The sequence below is a fragment of the Tenrec ecaudatus genome, chromosome 4 (genome assembly GCF_050624435.1).
Source record: "Tenrec ecaudatus isolate mTenEca1 chromosome 4, mTenEca1.hap1, whole genome shotgun sequence".
In the NCBI taxonomy this organism is placed as follows: Eukaryota; Metazoa; Chordata; class Mammalia; order Afrosoricida; family Tenrecidae; genus Tenrec; species Tenrec ecaudatus.
The window spans coordinates 61,891,203-61,909,929 of record NC_134533.1 but is presented as its reverse complement, the minus strand read 5'-3'; the positions used below and the strand labels follow the sequence as shown (position 1 = coordinate 61,909,929).

General features: G+C 47.9%; 1 protein-coding gene and 1 pseudogene across 12 annotated transcripts in view; one reads left to right on the top strand and one right to left on the bottom strand.

Annotated features, from left to right (window-relative positions):
- DENND2B (DENN domain containing 2B) overlaps window positions 1-18,727 on the bottom strand; it is a 169,480-nt gene that overhangs the window by 38,388 nt on the left and 112,365 nt on the right. The window contains exon 1 of one of the 12 annotated variants that reach the window (XM_075546116.1): window positions 612-742. The exons of the other annotated variants lie outside the window; for them this stretch is intronic. The gene's annotated coding sequence lies outside the window, so the exon portion shown is untranslated. Of the gene's footprint in view, window positions 1-611; window positions 743-18,727 lie in introns of those variants that run through there. 12 annotated transcript variants of the gene reach the window in all.
- On the top strand, window positions 15,112-15,786 carry LOC142446703 (A-kinase-interacting protein 1-like; annotated as a pseudogene).

Below are 18,727 nucleotides of genomic sequence, written 5' to 3'. Positions count from 1 at the left end.
ACTGTTGAGAGGGTCGCTATCAGTCCGAATTGACTTGATGGCAGTGGATTCTGATTTCAGCTTTATGGTGACATGGTTATGGGCCAAAGGCAGAGTAATAAAGCACAAGAATGTGACAGAAAGAAATTGATAGCGGGGAGGAGTTGCTGTGCGATGCAGAAAAGTCAAGGGAGGCACCGCGGCTGCAGGCCCATGTGACTGTCCACGGACGTGTGCTGTGTGCTTCTTAGAGAAGAACTGCTCAAGGCAAAAGAACAGACACCAACGTTTTTGGTCTGAACATCAGGAAGGATGGCGTAGAGTCTATTGTGTCAACTGGGGCTCATCAGTAGCATATACATCAGGAGACATCACTAGTTCTGCTTCTGTGTAAAACTACAGGATCAGATAAGGTCGTCTGGTCAGTAAGTATAGCTAGAGATGTTCAAGGGCTGAGTCTTGAGACAACTGCAATGTCTCAAGGTCAGGAGATTTAGAAAGAGTAGAGAAACAGGGAGCAAGAGAGTCAGACGAAGACTAAGGTGTAATCATTAGATTAGCAATATGGAAGACACTTCATCAAAGAAGTTTACATGGAGAAGAAAGAATGAAAGCCAAACAACAAAACCCACCCAAACTCACTGCCACCAAGTGAATGCTGACTCACAGCGATCCTACAGGACAACACAAAATTGCCCCTGTGAGTTTCCAGGTCCAACTCTTTTAAGGGAGTAGAAAGTCCTGTCTTTCTGCCAAGGAGTGGCTGGTGATTCTGAAAGGCAGACCTTTCGGGTCGCAGTTCACGTATAACCACCAGTGTCCCTGAAAGAAAAGAAGATTTGGAGACAGTTTAAAGAACTCTTTCAAAAAGGACAACAGGAGAAAAAAGGGAGGGGCAACAGGAAAAGGGGTGTGGTTGAGGGGAATGTAGAGGGATTTTGTTGTTAATTAGAGCTAGGAAGTATGACAAGAATGATCCGAGCCGGAGAAGCGCTGTCGGTGCAGAGTACAGGGAACAAAGAGGGAGCAATGGCCCACGAAAGCAGCGAGGATGCTTGGGATTCAATGTCCCCTCCAGAAGGGTGACCTTACACTGGAGAAGCCCCCTCGGCTCTCACCCGGGCTGATCCAGGCATCTCTCTTCTCATTTTCCACGGTCTCATTTCGGCGTTGTTTATGCTTCCTTCACCCTGGCTTTTACTGATGCCTGTATTGTATTCCCCACTCCTGCCACGGGTGAAGCAGAATTAAATGTTTGTTTTCTCCTTCCTCAAGCCTCTGGATCCAGGCCTCTACCCAACAACATGGATCTGCTTGGCGACTATGCTATCAAGTAGGCTCTAGGTTCCAATTGAGTACACAGCCACCGTGTACATAACAAAACACTGCCCAGCCCTGTACCAGTCTCACTACACTTGAAGCCATTGTCCATGGTCGCAATCCACCTCCCTGACCTTGGATTTCACCAAGCATGATGTCTTTCCTCCAAGGGGTGGGCCTCTTAATAACATGGTCCAAGGTGCCTGACCAAAGTCTCCCCACCCTCCCTCCTAAGGAACATTCTGGCTGTACTTCTTCCAAGACAGATCTGTTTGTTCCGGCAGCCCATGGCATATTCGATATTCTTCACCAACACCACCATCCAAAGACATCGATTTTCCTTTGGCCTTCCCAATGCGGTTCGGCTTCCCTGTGCATCCGAGCTTACTGAACTTACATGGCTTGGGTAAGATGCACCTTACTCCTCAAGGAACACTTTTGCTTGTAACATTTTACAAAGGTCCTTGGCAGCAGATTTCCCCAGTGCAGCTCACCGCTGACTTTTCGACTGCTGCTTTCACCTTTTGCTTATCGCGATGTTTACTGGTCCCATGAGGGTTGTTTTTTTTTTGTAACGAGGCATAATCCATAATGGTAGTCTATGAACTTGAACAGTAAGTACTTCAAATTCTCTTCACTTTCCGTAAGCAAGGGCGGGTCACCCACGTGCTTAGCATAGGCTGCTAGTGGGTCTTCCTGTAACCCCGACGCTGGGCTCTTCTCAACAGAGTCCGGCTCCTTGGAGTACTTACTCGGCAGACAGGTTGAGTACACAGGCTGAGAAGATACAGCCCGAATGCACACCTCTCCCGATTTTAAATCATGAGTATCCCCTCGCTCTGCTTGACCAATTGCCTATCCGTCTATGTTCCGATTCTGCATTCGCACAATGAAGTGTTCTGGGTTTCCTGTTCTTTATACTATTCCCCATATTTTGTTATGAATGCTATGTCTTGATGTTATGAAAAATATATCACAGCCAGCAAAACATCGGCAAATATCCTTCCATTATTCTCTGTTTTTAGCCAAGATCCGACTGACATCAGCAGTGATACCGCGTGGTCCACGTCCCCTTGTGAATCGGCTTGAATTTCTCGCAGCTCCCCGTCGACGTACTGCTGCAACCATTTTTGAATTTTCCTTGGCTTAATTTTACTTGCATGTGATATTAATGATACTTGGAGAGATAATTCCCGCATTCTGTTCGGCCACCTTTGGGAAGGATGCCAGTGTGGATCTCATCCAGCTGGCTGGCTCCCACATTTCTTGGCATAGCCCAGTGAGCGTTCCCAGCATTGCAGTCATTTTTCACAACATCTCAGCTGGCATTCGTTCAAAGTCCTTGCTGGGTTTTGTCACATTTTTAGGTCTTTACATATGTTTTATCCTTTTCCTGGAATGTTGGCTGGTTTACTTGGTGAACGGGTAGCTTCATTTAAGTGCAACCTGCGCTATGAGATCTCTCTAGATGTGTTCTCCTCACCTCGGTGAGTATGGGCCATTTTCAATGCCTCTGCTGTGTCTGAAAACATGTCTCCTATAGCACTTAGTTACACTGTGTTCTCACCTGGCTCCGTGGCCAGACGAGGAGTGAACCTTTTTGAAGGTGGTGCTATTGTCTTGTCAATGTTAGTTTCCCTTGTACCTTGTACTGCACTTCGAGTTTAGCAGGGATAACTGTATTTCTGTTGCATGATGAAGTGAATGAAGGAAAAGGGAATGATGAAAATTCCTGCATGCCAGCCAAGACACTGTCCAAATACTGTTTCCTTCTTTGTGCTACATGACCTGAAGAACAGCGCCAAAGGTAAGTACAGCCTTTAGTGCAGCCCCGGCCTGGCTGTCAGCCCCAAAGTCCTCTCCCATAAGAGTTAAGGGATCTAGAATGTTGTCTAGTCCTGGTTCCATCAAATCCTGGGTGTGCCCCTGGGAAAGTCATCTACATTCTTCTAAGCCCCAAGCTTGGGATCGGTAAAGCAGCGAGGAAAATCCTTGCTCTTTGTGATAGGTAGGTTTATTGTGTCAACCTGACCAATAGGAACACGTGGGATTAATTAGGTCACAGTTTGATAGGAGGGCAAAGAGATAAATAGCTCAGCAAGGCCCACCCCTCTCTGGTGATTGGGCCAGCTTGCAGCTGCTTTAGCTAGTTCTCTGCTACAACCCGTGAGCTATACTACCTGTGGGACAGCCAACCCATGGAAGCATTTGAACACCAAAGATACTTTTATGAAGGTAAAGCAAGTACAAGACAAGAAAAGTTGGCCAACAGACACCCAGGCCTCTGCACCCCTCATCTCGCTTGTTGCTAGACTAAAACCCAGCCTGTGTCTTGGGGTGGCTGACATGTGAGACTGGGCACTTGTGCCACTGCCTGTCAGCCGGCAGCCAGGCCTGCTGCTCAGGACAGAACGAGTGCCAACACTGCTGCACACAACTTGCCAAAACCAACATTTACAGATGAGGGAGGGAGATAAAAGGAGCAAGAGGGAAGAATGCAAAGGAAACTTAAAAGAAACAGAAGCACATAAACATTCTCATCTGACACATCCTTCCGAGGAGTGCGAGAGAAGGGGAACTAGGGGAATGGCAAGTGAATTAAAAAGAGAAGCAAATTTTAAAACAATCAATTGAGAACAGACAGAACTGTGTGTGTGTGTGTGTGTGTGTGTGTGTGTGTGTGTGTGTGCGCATGCGCTCAGAGGATGAGATAAAATGTGAAAAAGCTGTGTTCCCTCCCGCTCTGGTTTTGCTTTCAGGAAATACATCTAAGATTCTACCTGCCTGCCTCCAGGTGATTTGTAAGGAAGCCTAAGGAGAACTGCGGAGCTCTTCTCTGAGCAGGACGGAACCCACATGCTCTCAGTCGTGACAGCAATAAACAGAGTATTTACACTGCACACACCCTCTCTGGGGCAGGCGAAGACAGGAAAATCCCCAATGCCCTGTTCTGGTAAAAACTCAACTGTTTACAGTACTGTAAAGTCCAAGAAGCAGAAAAATCTAGTCCCAGAAAATACAAGGTCAAAGCCCCTGTTGGTGATTTTCAAACACGGTCCCCAAATTCTTTGGCATGCCTTCCATCACGATGACTTCTCTCCCTTGAATCCAGGCCCTGTGACTGCTTGGTCATTTGTTGGGGGCACAGATCTTAAGGAACTGGCAGCTTCCACGTCTTGTCTCCCACATTGTGAGGAGGCCCAGGCCATATGGAGAGGCGACTTGTAGGTGTTCCTGCAGGTTCAGCAATAGCCAGCACCAACCCCAGTCATGCAAGTTAAGATGCTACCAGGTGATATTGGTCCCCAAATGGGAAGTTTCCCAGCCAAGGGCCTTACACCATGGAGGGACAAGCTACCACTCAGTGCCCTGTCTGAAATCCTGGCTTTGGAAGTTGTGACCATACTAAATAGGTGGTTTTGCCATATTAAAATTTGGTGGTTATAGGGCTACAAGTAACTGGAACCGATTTTAGCACCTGGAAATGAAGTGATGCTGAAACAAAAGAGCAAACCAGGTGGTGTTGGTGTGGTAGTTACATAATTTGGGACCAACTTGAGATTATAAAGAATGAAGGAGTAGAGTCCAGCCTGTCAATCAGGTTGCAGCTGGATGACCTCAATTGGAGGCACTACGGAGATAAATAGCTCACTGGAGGCAGGACACCCATACTCTTTCTGCTTCATATTCCTGATGACAAGACACATGGAGCCACACTAGAGCCCTGGAGGTGGAGGAGCCACGTGGAGACCCACGCCAGCGCTGACATGCTTCCGCCACCTCTGGATCCAGAAGACGTTCCACCCACTGGCCTGTGATCTTCCTGCATTCTGCACCATTGCATGTGTTACATGAGTCTGCAGAGGACTTTACAGACTGGTGTCAACCATATGGGTTAATATCGGACTTAGAGACTTGATCTGGACTGGCTGGGATGTTTTCTTAATATACAATTTATCTTCGATATAAAGCTTTCTTATACCCATATGTGGTCTCTGGATTTGTTTCTCTAGTCAACCTGGACTAACACACTGGCTTTCAGATGGATGGAGTGGCAGGCAGGAGCCGCAAAGTTCTTCAGAGTACTAGTGAAAGCCAAAGGGCTTCAAGGAAGCTGACAGATAGGCTAAATGGATCTTATGATATAGATATTTTTTTCTATTTTCTGTGTTAATCACAGGTCCACACGACATGAATCAACTTCCCTCCAGCTTCTAATATCTTCAAGTTCACACAAAATTATGTAACGACCACAGACCACCTGTGTCAGCTGGATACTTTTACACAACTCTTTAGCCACACATAATTCTTAAAACAAAGACAATAATAAAATCACATTGTGCCTAATGGGATAAAATGAAAATACATACAACTCAAAATGTGCCAGCCTCATTTAAACATAATAGTCTATAAGTGAACGAAACAAAAATATTCTCTGCCTAACCAATCGCAGTTATGTGCATTAGTGAGGGATAATTAAAGTACAAGAAAGTACACAATTCACTTTACACCAAAATCCTACAACTATATAGACATATCCCCCCACCCATGAAAGTTTATAAGCCTGCCACTTCATGCTTTTATCCTCCCCGTTTTGGGTACCCAATTTTATATACCCCACTTTTATCAACCCAGTGCTCTGAGGAGACAAGCATGTTCTTTAATGTGAAGAATCTTCATTCCAGTTGAAATTTTGTGAGTCTGCATCCATAAGCAAAGTCAAATCAGGGAAGGCAATTGAGTCAGCAATAATATGCACCAGTTCACAGGTTCAAAAATCTCGTCTTCATCTGGTCCGGTTCTGGTCAACTGTGCAGGCCGCCTCACTTAGCCTCACCAGGGTGTCCACTGCCCACTTCGCCTTTCTGCTATGGGCCCTTTCACAAACTGTCCACAACCCTAGCCTCCTTGGGCTGTCTTATCATAGGCTCAGGTACTACACAACTTTCTAAACTTCAGACCAACCAACCAGCTCTCATCTTCTCCTCTGGCCATGGTGCCAGTGGCCAGACTCAGCCCATCTCTTTATTGATGTGTTTCTCCCACTTCCACTCAATAAGTGGATCCAGGTGGTCACCTAGCAGGCATTTCAGGCTGTCCGCAGGCTCTCTTTAATGTCCAGTCCTAGAGAGAATTGTTTATTCATAGCTCCAATTTTTTCCAGCTTCAGGTACAAACCACTAGTTCAAAATTCAAAAAAGCCAAATTCCATTTTCCCTTCAGTCTGCCAACAGCAAGTCTTGCCAGTCAGCAAGTCTTTTTGAATGCAAATGTCCTGAGTATTCCAGGCATTCAGTGGGACTTATCTTTCAGAGCCTTCTTTGCAGGCTTGACCTATACCCATTTAAAGATCTAATGTAACCGTTGAAAGCCATGAGCTTCCAAACACTATTTTCTTACTTCCCAATGATCATTTCTATTTTCTGTCATTCATTATATCAATAACAATAAGCAGATAAAATCAATATAAACCTAGTATACCCAGATCTTAAACTCAATTCTTTTTTTTTTTACATCATTTTATTGGGGGCTCGCACAACTCTTATCACAATCCATACATACATCCATTGTGTCAAACACATTTGTACATTTGTTGCCATCATCATTCTCAAAACATTTGCTTTCTACTTAAGCCCTTGATATCAGCTTTTATCCCTCTCCTCCCCGCTCCCCCTCCGTTCCCCCCTTCCCTCTCCCATGAACCCTTGATAATTTATAAATTATTATTATTTTGTGATGTCTTACACTGTCCAATGTCTCCCTTTACCCACTTTTCTGTTGTCCATCCCCCAGGGAGGAGGTTATATGTAGATCCTTGTAATCGGTTCCCCCTTTCCACCTCACCCTCCCAGTATCACCACTCTCAGCACTGGTCCTGAAGGGATCATCTGTCCTGGATTCCCTGTGCAAAGCCTTATCTGAACTATACCATTCCTATGCAACATGGCCTTAAGCTGCTGGCTGCAACAAGCCAGGGAGGGGCCTTCGGTTGGCCATTTTGACCTTCTGTCAGCAATTTTGACTAAACAGCATGGTCTCAGAGAGAAGTTCAAGGAGCCATTTTTCCCCCTGTGCTCAAAATTTACATTAATTACATTCATTTTCACCATTTCAGACAGGAATACCCAAAGTCAACTTCTAGGAATCAAAATCTTCACTTCCCATGTCCTTTCCAGAAAACAATCAAGCCAACAGCGTGGCCTTATCCGACCTCCGGCTAACCAAAGAAAACTACCATTTAAGGCAGAGGTCCAACACCTTCCACTCTACAGCTTCAAGATTTGTTTCTCTAGTACCCCATTCCCAAGGTGCCATAATGTGTGAGGCCGGGCGACCGGAGAAACGAATCCAAGGACATTCATATGTGTAAGAGTGAGCTTTATATCGAGAAGTAGTTACATATCAGGGAAACCCCCAGCCCAGTGCAGATCAAGTCCATAAATCCGATACAGGTCCATTAACCTCTCTGCAGACGCACCCAACCACCTGCAATGATGCAGAATGCAGGGAGAGTACAGACCGGTGGGTCTCCAAATGAGGTCATCAAGTTGGGACCAGATTGACAGACTAATCTCCACCCCTTCACTTCTATAGCTTCAATCAGCACAAAATTATGTAACTACCACGGGGGCATTGGATTTATGTTAATGGTGGTGGAATAATTTGGAAAAGGATATCAGTAATGGTTGTACCACATGAAGAGTATAATCGATGGCACTGAATTATACATGGAGAAAGCTTTATTGTGTATTTTTGCCACAATTAAAACAAATGACATGAATAACAGAGTTCGAGAAAGAAGAAATGGTCTAAGATGGACTGTGGTGGTGACTGCACAACTCTTCTCGGTGTGATTCAACTGTTGCATGCCATGTGGATGAGGCGTCAAAAACTGTCTTAACAAAGAGTCTGTGCTCCTTAGGGATCCCCCAGGCAGCCCAAAGAGGCTTATCTTGAAGTGATTTATTTATAGGGTGGCTTTTATCAATAGCAATGGATTATAAAACTGACTCATAAGAAATCAATAAAGTTATTATAAGAAGTACAACCTCTTGGGATAAAAGGAACAGAGTTAGTATAAAATGAAGGGAAGTCGCTGGGTCCCTGAAATACTACAGGCATGAAGCAGATCCAGCAAACCTGCAAGAATGAGCTACTTCCTGTAGAACAGCGTGGCAGTCACCTAATCTGGTGTCAATTTAAGGACTAAGAGTGTAGGGGTGGAGTCTAGTCTGTCAATCTGGAGATAGCCAATGAGACCTCTGTGTGGGCATGGCCTTCTCCTGAGAATTCTGGGAAATCTGGTACTTCCTTCTTGGAGGTGGAAGACACCTCTCTCTCCCTGCTACTCCCTGGGAGACATTGCGGGAGACAAGCCACATGGACGCAACTAAACCTCGGAAGCTGGAGAAGCCACAGAGAGACCCCTGTCAGCACTGAGATGCTTATAATGTCACTGGGCCCAAAGATTTTCTACCCACTGGCTTATGATCGTCCTGCATTTGGCTTCATTGCATGTGTTTCATGAGCCTGAAGAGGACTTTATAGATTGGTATATGGGCTAATATCAGACTTATGGGCTTGTACTGGACTGGGTTGGGATGTTTTCTCAATGTTCAATTATTCTTGTATATAAATCTTTCTTATACGCATATGTGTGTTCATGGATTTGTTTCTCTGGTCTACCCGGACTAACAGTCATGACAACTCAGAAAGGAGTACCCAAAGCTCAGGGGACGAAGCACAGAGACACGGACAGCAGCTCCCAGGCAGGCCTGAGAAGTGAAGAGCCGGCAGGCAGCGGGGCCCTGCTCAAGACAAGACTAGGAGTGACCGGTAACACCTCGGCAGCCCTTCATTCCCCACCAACAGACCTGAGTGTGGGAGCAGCAAAGATCAGGTTTCAGTTCTCACGTCTTGCTATGAAGACTAGAACCCAAGAACCAAGAGCTAAGACAAGGGATTACATCCAGGGATTCTCCTCGATACTTGGATCTCATTTAGATGATGAATCCCTGGGATTCACCGAGAAAGGATGTGAACTGTGACCAGAAAGTAGCCCTGCGTTTTTCAAATCAAGGTACCACACCATATCCCATCTCCATGCTGGTCTTACAGCCTGATGTCAAAATTCCTTCCCTCCGGTGTTAACAAACAATCTAGCTCCCTTCCTCTTGAAAGGCAGACCTTTGTTATTGCCATAAGCAATAAAGTATGGTGGCCAAGGACCTATGTGACCACTGGGGCCAGGGATAAAAATGCCCTGAATAAAACAAACCAAAAAACGCATGTCTGCCTTATTCTCTTGGAACTCACATGCCATGCTGTGAAAGTGCACATTCGCAGGAAGAGAGCACACGGAGGTAGGCATTTCCATCGGAGGCGCCAGTCAACCACCAGCATGAGTCATCAGACAGGTGATATTCCAGTCCCTAACCATCTCCATCGCTCCTGCCTTCAAGCCACCCCAAGGGACGCTGAACAGAGTGAGGACAACCTTTCCCTGTTGAGCTTACCCCAGGTGCAGATTTGTGAGTAAAATCAATTACTTCTTTTATGTCACTAAATTTGGGGTGGTTTGTTACCTCGTGAATTGTAGTTAATTAATAAAGCCCTTCCAGCCGTAACAGACCACTTTGTGGTGTGTTATAAATTCTAGCCTCTCTGCCTGTGGTTATAATCCCATTGTGGAGGGAGTTCTCGCCTATGCTAATTGACAGGACTAAAGGTGGGATTAAGTCTCCCCCTTAGTAGAGGGTCTGATTTAAGTCACATTTTATTTCCTCAGGGTCTGCCGAAAGACAAAAACCACACCTCCATCTACATTATTCCTCCCTGTGTACGCACCACACCACAGCCACATCTGAAAAAGGGCTACCTGTGGAGCCTGTTGGAGGTCTCTGTCTGAAGAGGGGAAGGCTGAGACCAGAGGCTGCGGTGTGGAGACCATGGGACCGAGCAAAGGAACAAGGCCAAGACCAGAGGTTGAGGTGAGGGGACCAGGAGCCAGAACAGAGAAGCTGCCCTGAAACGATGAGCCTGTGAGGCGGATCAGCCGGCTGGTCTCCTGGCCCGCACAGGGCTAGGGCAAGAAAGAGACTTGGATGTGGACCGGTGACTAGATGCATCCTTACAGTTTACTAATCCTGACTTGTGGCAACCTGTTAACTTCCCTAATAAACTCCCATCACTGTGAGTTCTGGTGAGGCCATTGCAACAAATGACAGAACCAGGCAGTAGAATAAAGTGTTATGAAGAGGAGTGGTTGGTGTCAGAATAGGGTAAAGAAAGATGGAGGGTGGAGGCATGTCTGACCTCTGCCTATAGTAATAGGGAAGTCAGCGGGGATACACGTGGGCCTCTCCGCACCACTTTATACACCGACCAACAAACAACCGGACCAGTCATATAGCTGTGCTCTACAACAGCTCATGGGCCCGAGGCTGCACTCTTCCCTTCAGGCTCCACAACTGTCATGGCCGACATAGGCTCTGCAGTTCCATTTTATGCCCACGGCCACTGTTCTCAGGCTCATCTGCTTCTCTGCAAGGCCTTACCCTTTTCCCGAAATGCAAGGCAGGACTTAATCTGTATCTGCTTTGGCAGTGGGATCATTTGGCATCTCTGGATTTCACCACTGTCACAAACCAAGGCGTCTGCACAGAAATCTGCAAATGTGAACTGAAATCATAGTTCTGTAGCCAACCAGCTCTGCGGGCTTTAGCTAGCTCATGTGCTATATATCAAGTAACTGAGCCAGATGAGCCTCAGGACACCCTATCTCTAACACCCCAACAGAGGATGTGCTGGGCCTACAAGGAGTTTCAATTACGTAGTGCAAGCAAGAGCCACACACCTCTCCACTCTCTGAGGTTCTGTGATGACAAGTGCTAGTTGCAGGCTCCACAGCAAGAGTCTTCGGTGTGAACGCAGAGGGGAGGGGAAGGGGAGCCTTCCTGGCTGGTTGGTCAAGAAAAGCCCAAAGGGGGAGGTAAGTTTGCATCTACATAGGCACAAAGGCCCTGGTTGCTTTAGACCACGCAAAACTTAAGGGTGGAAAGAAAGACCCAGGTCAGATCCTGAGAAGACAAGCAGGTGATCACAGATGGCAGTAATCTTGAGCAAGGTGAGTGAATGAGTGATTACAGGCAGTGACTGTAAAGAAGCGATAACATAACAGAAGGAGCAAGAAGAGCAGGGTGAGTTCTTTCTACCCTTAGGGAGCCTCTCCCTCTCTCTACCTCAGTTTCCCCAATATAGGAAACAAGAGGGTTAGACCGAATGAGTTCTAGGGGCTAGCACTGATGGAGAGTCCACCTGCGGGCAGCCCGTTCACAAGGTGCTGTTACTGTAGTGTGTCATTTAGGGCACAACTCACAGCAACCACATGGGACAGGGTAGCACTGCCCTAGGATCTTCCTGGTTGTAATCTTCACAGAAGCGCGTTGCTAAAAGCCTCAGGTGGGTCCACACAGGCAACTTCTCCGTTTGGCAGCGGAGCACTTCAACACTGTGCACCACCAGGGCTGTTTAGAAAGGAGGGACCCCAAACCCAATCCCACTGTCATCGAGTGGGTCCCCACTCAGAGCCGCCCCGCAGGACTGAGCAGAACTGCCTGGAAGGGCTTCCAGGGCTGCGGACCTTTATGCAAGCTGACTGCCCGCAGCTTCCTCTGTGGAGCAGCTGGGAGGTTTCAACTGCTGACCTCTTCCTTAGGAGAGGAGGCTCCTGGGAAAAGTTGACCAGCTGACTGAAGGGCGGGGAGGAAGCCTCTCCCGGCAGCGGCCACTGTGCTGCCAGGAAGGGTCAGCGTAAGCTCTAGAGCTCTGGTTCAGGCTCCAGGAGGCTGCCCCCTCCGCACCAGTGGGTCAACCAACACCGACTCAGAAGTGCCAGGTTCCATTTTCTGGGGACACGAAGAGAAGTCAGACAAAGGTCTCAACTGCAGATCTACATTCTTACCGACACGCCGGTGTCCTCACCCAACATCCAGAAGCAAAGCCCCCAAACACAGTACCAACAGCCCACATGCCCGAGAGGCAGTAACCCGCTGCTGGAGTTTCACTGTGAAGACGCTGTCCATTGGAGAACGAGCAGGCCGGGCGGGTCTCCTGAGAAGCACCACAGCCAGCTAACACACTGTCAACTGCAGTCTCCTGAGAGCACCAAGTGTCCAAGATCACCCCGTCCCGGTGGTTGAAGGAGCTCTAAGCAAGCACCCCACTTCCCACTCGCCAAGACACCAAGCCGCTTCCAGGTCCCCGGCAGGTCACCCCCAGCAGCACTGCAGGAGTCTGACCCTGGGAATTTAGAGGAGCTGTGAGACTCGATCAATTCAGAATAGCCATGCCAGGTGGGTAAGAGTGAAACAATGTGCCCACTGAGCCTCCACGAGCAGGGGAAGGGGAAACGGCCTCCAGGCGCGCAGGGAGCACCACGAACAAAGCACGAGTCAGGTGATGGGAGGAAAAGACAGATTTCCTCATCCTACCGTCCCGCCAAGCCAAGATTAGCCTGCACCGGAAGTGGACCAGAGTCAATGAGCAAAACACCTGTGAGAATCCAGGGCCTGGACCCCTGGACTTGGCTCGAGCCGGGCTTGGTGGTCCTGCAAGGCGAAGTCTTTTCTGGAAAAGGGACGGTTTTCCACAGCGGCTGTCACATTGGCTACCACACAGGGCAGTCTTGGGCCCAACAAAGCTCACATCATCCCCCTGCTCTGCCGTCTGCACGGTCACTGGCTTTCTGGGTTCTGTTTTGAAGTGCTTATTGTTAAGTAGGTGGAGGTCTACAGAGAAGATCGGTTTTCCACACACTTTTTATTTCACGTCATTGATTGAAATTCCCTCAATGCAACATCACTTATCTCACTTCCTCCCTGTTTTCCTAATTAGGTCTTTCCTCATCCTTTTGAACCTTTTCTTCGAGTTAATGCTGCCTTTTTTGTTTTACTCTTAAATGGTGGACTGTTGTAGGGCATGCACACGCTCCCTCGTGTAAGTGTGCCCTTTACACACCTGTCCAGTGCTTGGCTAAGAATTGAGACACGGAGGCGAGTTCAGCTTGGAACCTGAAAGATCACGGAGAGCCATGGTCCACAGGATTCCGTCAGTCTTTATCTGGCCAGTAAGCCTCATCTCTTCCATGATTCTGAGCGTTGCTCTACATTTTTCTCCCACTCTATCCAGTACCTTCTAGAGCTCGTGGTCTAGGTATCTGGGCCCCAACTAGCTCCTCTGGTCTCTGAGTCATGAAGACTGACCCTGGAGTGGTCCGTCAATCCACTGGCATGTTTGAGTCCATTCTTAGGGTGATTGTGTCAGTCCATCTCAGAGATTTTCTCTGACCAAAGTGATGTTTGCTTTCTAGCGAGTGGTCATCCCAGTGGGTCAACAGTCTAGCTGTCTAAGGCTCTAGCACCCCTTTCTTCCTCAACCCAAGTTCCAGCCATCACAAAGAGTCTCCTTGAACTTAAGACTCCTCAACAAGCAGTAATAAAAGGACCCCAGATCACTGCCAAACATCTACTGAAAAGACTAAAAAATTCAGGTGCCAATATCATTGATCCAAATGACAAATGCCTTGGAGAGAGGCATTTTCTAGTACAGAGCCTGGAACCCGGAGGAGAGTCCTCAGAGCCAACTGGTGATCACTTGCCAACTGAAGTGCCTTCCTCGGCCCAAAGAACACCCCAAGAGGGGATTGGAGGTGAAGGCACACAGAAACCACCAGAGCACACTTTCTAAATAACAGCTATAGTTCAGGGGCAGCCTCTGAGGGAAGAGAAGATTGATTCACAGAGGTCTGGGACTCCATGCCAAAGCCTCGTCCCCAGAGGAGAGGGGAAGAAGGAAGAGAGGCAGAAAAATAGCAGGAAGGAAGGAAGGAAGGAAGGAAGGAAGAGATCTGACAAGGAAGGCAGGCCAAGATGCTTTTCTTAGGCACATCAGAGGCGGTCCAGATATTTACAAACACCATGTGGCATGTTAGGATGCCAAGCATACTGGGAAGCTTAAGGAAGAGCAATTTAGGAACATGCTTAGAAACGTGTAGGCATGAAGTCCAAACAGAAACTGGGGCATCTGGCAGCAGCCCCGATTCTGTTTTGCAACTTGATATTAACTGTGTCTCCTACCACCCCCTCCAGGGTGGAAATTAAAAGGGAAAGAAAAGAATATTAAAGAGTTGAAGGCTCTAGAGGGCATGCAGATTAGGGACCCAAAGCCCATTGGTAGGTAATGGGACACCCCTTACAGAAGGGTCGCGGGGAGGAACGTACGACTTTCCTCTAATTTTTAAATGCTTCCTCCCCCACCACTATCATGATCCCAATTCTACCTTACAAATCTGGCTAGACCAGAGGCTGTACACTGGTACAGATAGTAACCGGAAACACGGGGAATCCAGGACAGATGAACCCTTCAGGACCAGTGGTAAGAGTCGTGATACTGGAGGTTGGAGGGAAGCTGGGGAGAAAGGGGGAACCGATTATAAGGATCTACACATAACCTCCTCCCTGGGGGACAGACAACAGAAAAGTAGGTGAAGGGAGGGAAACGTTGGACAGTGTAACATATGACAAAATAATAATTTATAAAGTGTCAAGGGTTGAGGGGAAAGGGGGTGGTGGGGAGGGGATGATGAGCTGATACCAAGGGCTTAAGTAGAAAGCAATGTTTTGAGAATGATGAGGGCAATAAATGTACAAATGTGCTTGATATACAATGGATGTATGTATGGATTGTGACAAGAGTTGTATGAGCGCCCGGCCTCCAGAAGAGATCTGAGTGCATGTGGCTGGATAAGGAGACATGGAGGACTGCCTGGCAGCGGCGGCGCTGACTGGGCTGGACCGACATAGTCTGCAGCGTTCAGCCAGGCTGGCCAAGAGGGGTTGGAGCGCGCCAAGCGGAGAGCGGTGAACTGGCACTCAGTGGAGCCCCCCAAAGGCAGTGGGATGAGGCCCGACCCGGAGAGGCCGCTGGCCTCCGACCCCCAGCGCCTTCCCCCAGCAGAGACACGAAAGATTCCCCACCCTCAGTGCATCCTTCCGAACAATGGCTGAGTTCATGGACTATGCATCAAGTCAGTGTGGGAAATATTACTCATCTGTGCCAGGGGACGGAGGGGCAACTCACGTGTCTCGTTACCACAGAGGGAAGTCGGAGCTGTCCTGGGGCTCAGACCCGGGGCTGGTCAGAGACCAGACGCTGCCTTTGGGCTTGAAGGCAAGGATCAAGCCTCGCGATGTGACCCAGGGGCCTCCCAACCAGCTGAGAGCATCTCTAAGGACCTTTACACAGACGTCTACCCAGGGAACTACTCCGTCACTGTCGGCTCCAGTGACGTCACCAAGAAGACTCACATGGTGGCAGTGGGTTCGGGGCAGAGCGTGGACTTGGTCTTTCCCGTATGACGCTGCTCATCCCGACCCCGCGCCACCTCTGGCAGTAGCCAGAAGAACGAAGCCACAGTGTCACCTCTCGAAGGGGACACAAAGGCTTTCACTGCTTTTATGCTGTCGCGTGCAGCCTTCTGGGAGCCGGCGTCTATCTCTCTCAGTGCCTATTTTAACCCCGCCCGCTTTTAACTAAAGTAATAATGTCACGATGCTGTCTGAACTGGTTTTAGTGCGTGCTTTCCAAGCAGAGGCTAATTATTGATAATAAAGGGAGAGATCTGGAAACGGAAAAAAAAAGTGGTATGAGCACCCAATAAAATGATTAAAAAAAGACTTGGAGGCTCCTGGGTATGACAATCTCCAAGTCAGCTCCTACAGATACTATTTATTGAAACTGAAGAATACAATCACAATTTCACACCTACAGTGGGCTGACTTAGAAAAATTGGGCAGCTTAATTACCAGTGTCCATCTGTCAACTCAATATGGTAAAATCGAGCAGTGAGACATGCCACCGGGCTGGTGGCGGCCTAGCATAGCGACTGCCCCAAAGTAAGCAAAGGGAGGCAGAAACTCTGAGACGAGGACCTCGTTCTGTCTTGACTCCCAACACAGCCTGAAAGTATTCAGTCTCCGAGCCTGTGTCCTTTGCCCGAGACACTGTTGGTCCCTGCTATCCTCTGAGCCACACCCAGTCCTAGAAGCAGGCAGGTCGGCAAGCCGAGGTGAGGCTACAGAAGCTGCAGGATAACAGGCAGTTCATTTGATTGTTGGAAACGCACACAGATTAACAAGTTAAAAAGTCTACCGATCGCTGGTTGGTTGGCAGTTCATGCAGACGTTCCCACTGGGACCAAGTCCTCTCTGTGGGGCAAACCCCTGCCTCATCCATGCCAGTTACTCTCCGGGGCTACACGCTGCAGCCCACACTTTGACTCAGTCAGACACCTGCCAGAGCCTCTGGCCACGCCCGGTTAGGCCCAGTCTGGCACCGCGCAGTCCAGACATCTAGCCTTCCTGTGACCTGAGCTGGGTTTCCTTCTCATAGGCTTCCATTGCTAGCGGGTGAGGGCCTTACAGGCAAACTTGGCAGTGTGTGATTCCACCGCAGGAGCGAGGAAAGGCCACGGGCACACAGCCTTGGCCAATATGTGAGAAGCCCCCGCTTGGGAAGCTTTCATCCCACACAGGCAGGGAGTTAACACTCACATAAGCCAGGAGTGCTGTAGTGTACTGGTTCTTCGTTGAGCTGACAACCTCACGGTCAGCAGTTTGAAACCACCAGCTGCTCCCCAGAAAAAAGATGAGACTCTCTCCTCCAGGGAAGAGTGGCAGTCTCGAAAATCCAAATCCACCAGGTTTCCATGTCCGATGGACTCACTATGAGTTGGGCTCAGCTCTAAGGTAGTGAGTTAGTTTTGTTTTACTTGAAGCCAGCCACTAGGCTAAGCACTGGTATATGTCTTATGTCATTTCATTCTCCGAGCAAGGCTATGAGAGACTATAATCATTATTTATAGATGGTTGTGGTGGTTACATAATCTGTTGTCAATTTGAGACTTAAGAGTGAAGGGGTGGAGCTTAGCCTGTCAATCAGGTCGCAGCTTGAACACCTCATTTCGAGCTGCTAAGGAGATAAATAGCTCACTGGAGGCAGGACACAAGCTCACTCCCTAAAAGACATTACAGACAACCAGCCACATGGAGCTACGCTGTTGGCAGTCAGAGCCCTGGGAGCTATGGCCTGTGATCTTCCTGTATTCAGCCTCTTTTCATGTGTTTCATGAGTCTGAAGAGGACTTTGTAGATTGGTATTAGACATATGGGCTAATATCTGAATATGAACTTGACCTGGACTGGGCTGGGATGTTTTTCTCAATATTCAATCGTTTTTGTATATAAAGTTCTTTCTTATTAAACACATGAGTGTCCATGAATTTGTTTCTCTAGTTTACCCGGACTAACACACTGGTATAACCAAGATCTAGTGGGCATTAAAAAAAAAAAAAGACAAGCAACAGAAACATGGGTGAAGGGAGACAGCAGACAGTGTAAGATATGAAAATTAATAATTTATCAAGGGTACATGACGGTGGGGGGGGTGTGAGGGAAGTTGGAAAAAATGAGCTGATACCAAGGGCTCAAGTAGAAAGAAAATGTTTTCAAACCGACTGTGGTAGCAATTGTACAATACTGTTTTATGTGATTGATGGAATGTTATGAATATAAGTAAGTAAGAGCACCCAATAAAATATTTTTTTTAAAAAGGATGATGGCAACAAATGTACAAATGTGTTGACATAATAGATGGATGGATCGTTAGAAGAGCTGTAAGAACCCCCAGTAAAATGATGGGGAGGAGGGAATAATTAATTAAACAGCAAAAAAAAAAAGGCCCTGAGATCTCACGAGTTGGTAAGAAGTCAGAGTCTGTCTGTGCACCCAGTTCTTTCTGTCTCTAAACCCGGCGTTTTTGCTATGGTCTCACATTCCCACTCTAAGAGGAAAGAGAGGAAAGTGGATGATAACTTACATTGGCTCCAAGTCCCCATGCTACTTTCTTTGCAGCCCAACCTACATTCTTTTACATCCGAGACTTCTGCTTGGAACTGGTGCTAATATGCACTACCCTTCTCCTCCATGTGGTCAGCCTCCCTCACCACAGTACATTCCCCCTCCGGCACAGCCCCCTAAGCCGTCCCCACCCTGGGAACAGACTGCAGCCAGAGGAACATCAGGCAGTTCTTGCTGGCTCCATTCCCAGAGCCCGAGGAGCCCCCAACGGTATAAAGCAAAGCATATTTCATAGCCATTGCTTGCTGTTTCTTATGGAAATCTCCAGAACTTGAACATGAACTATCGTGTAGCCCAGAGGAGACTTTCTGCTCAATGGGCATCATGACTTGGGGCAACACACCCGGATGACTACCAGAGCTGTGCTGACATATAAATGTGCATGTTGGCAGGGGTCCTGCCCAGGACCTAGACCATGTGGCTGTCCCTTAATGCCACCCTCCAGTGAGCCC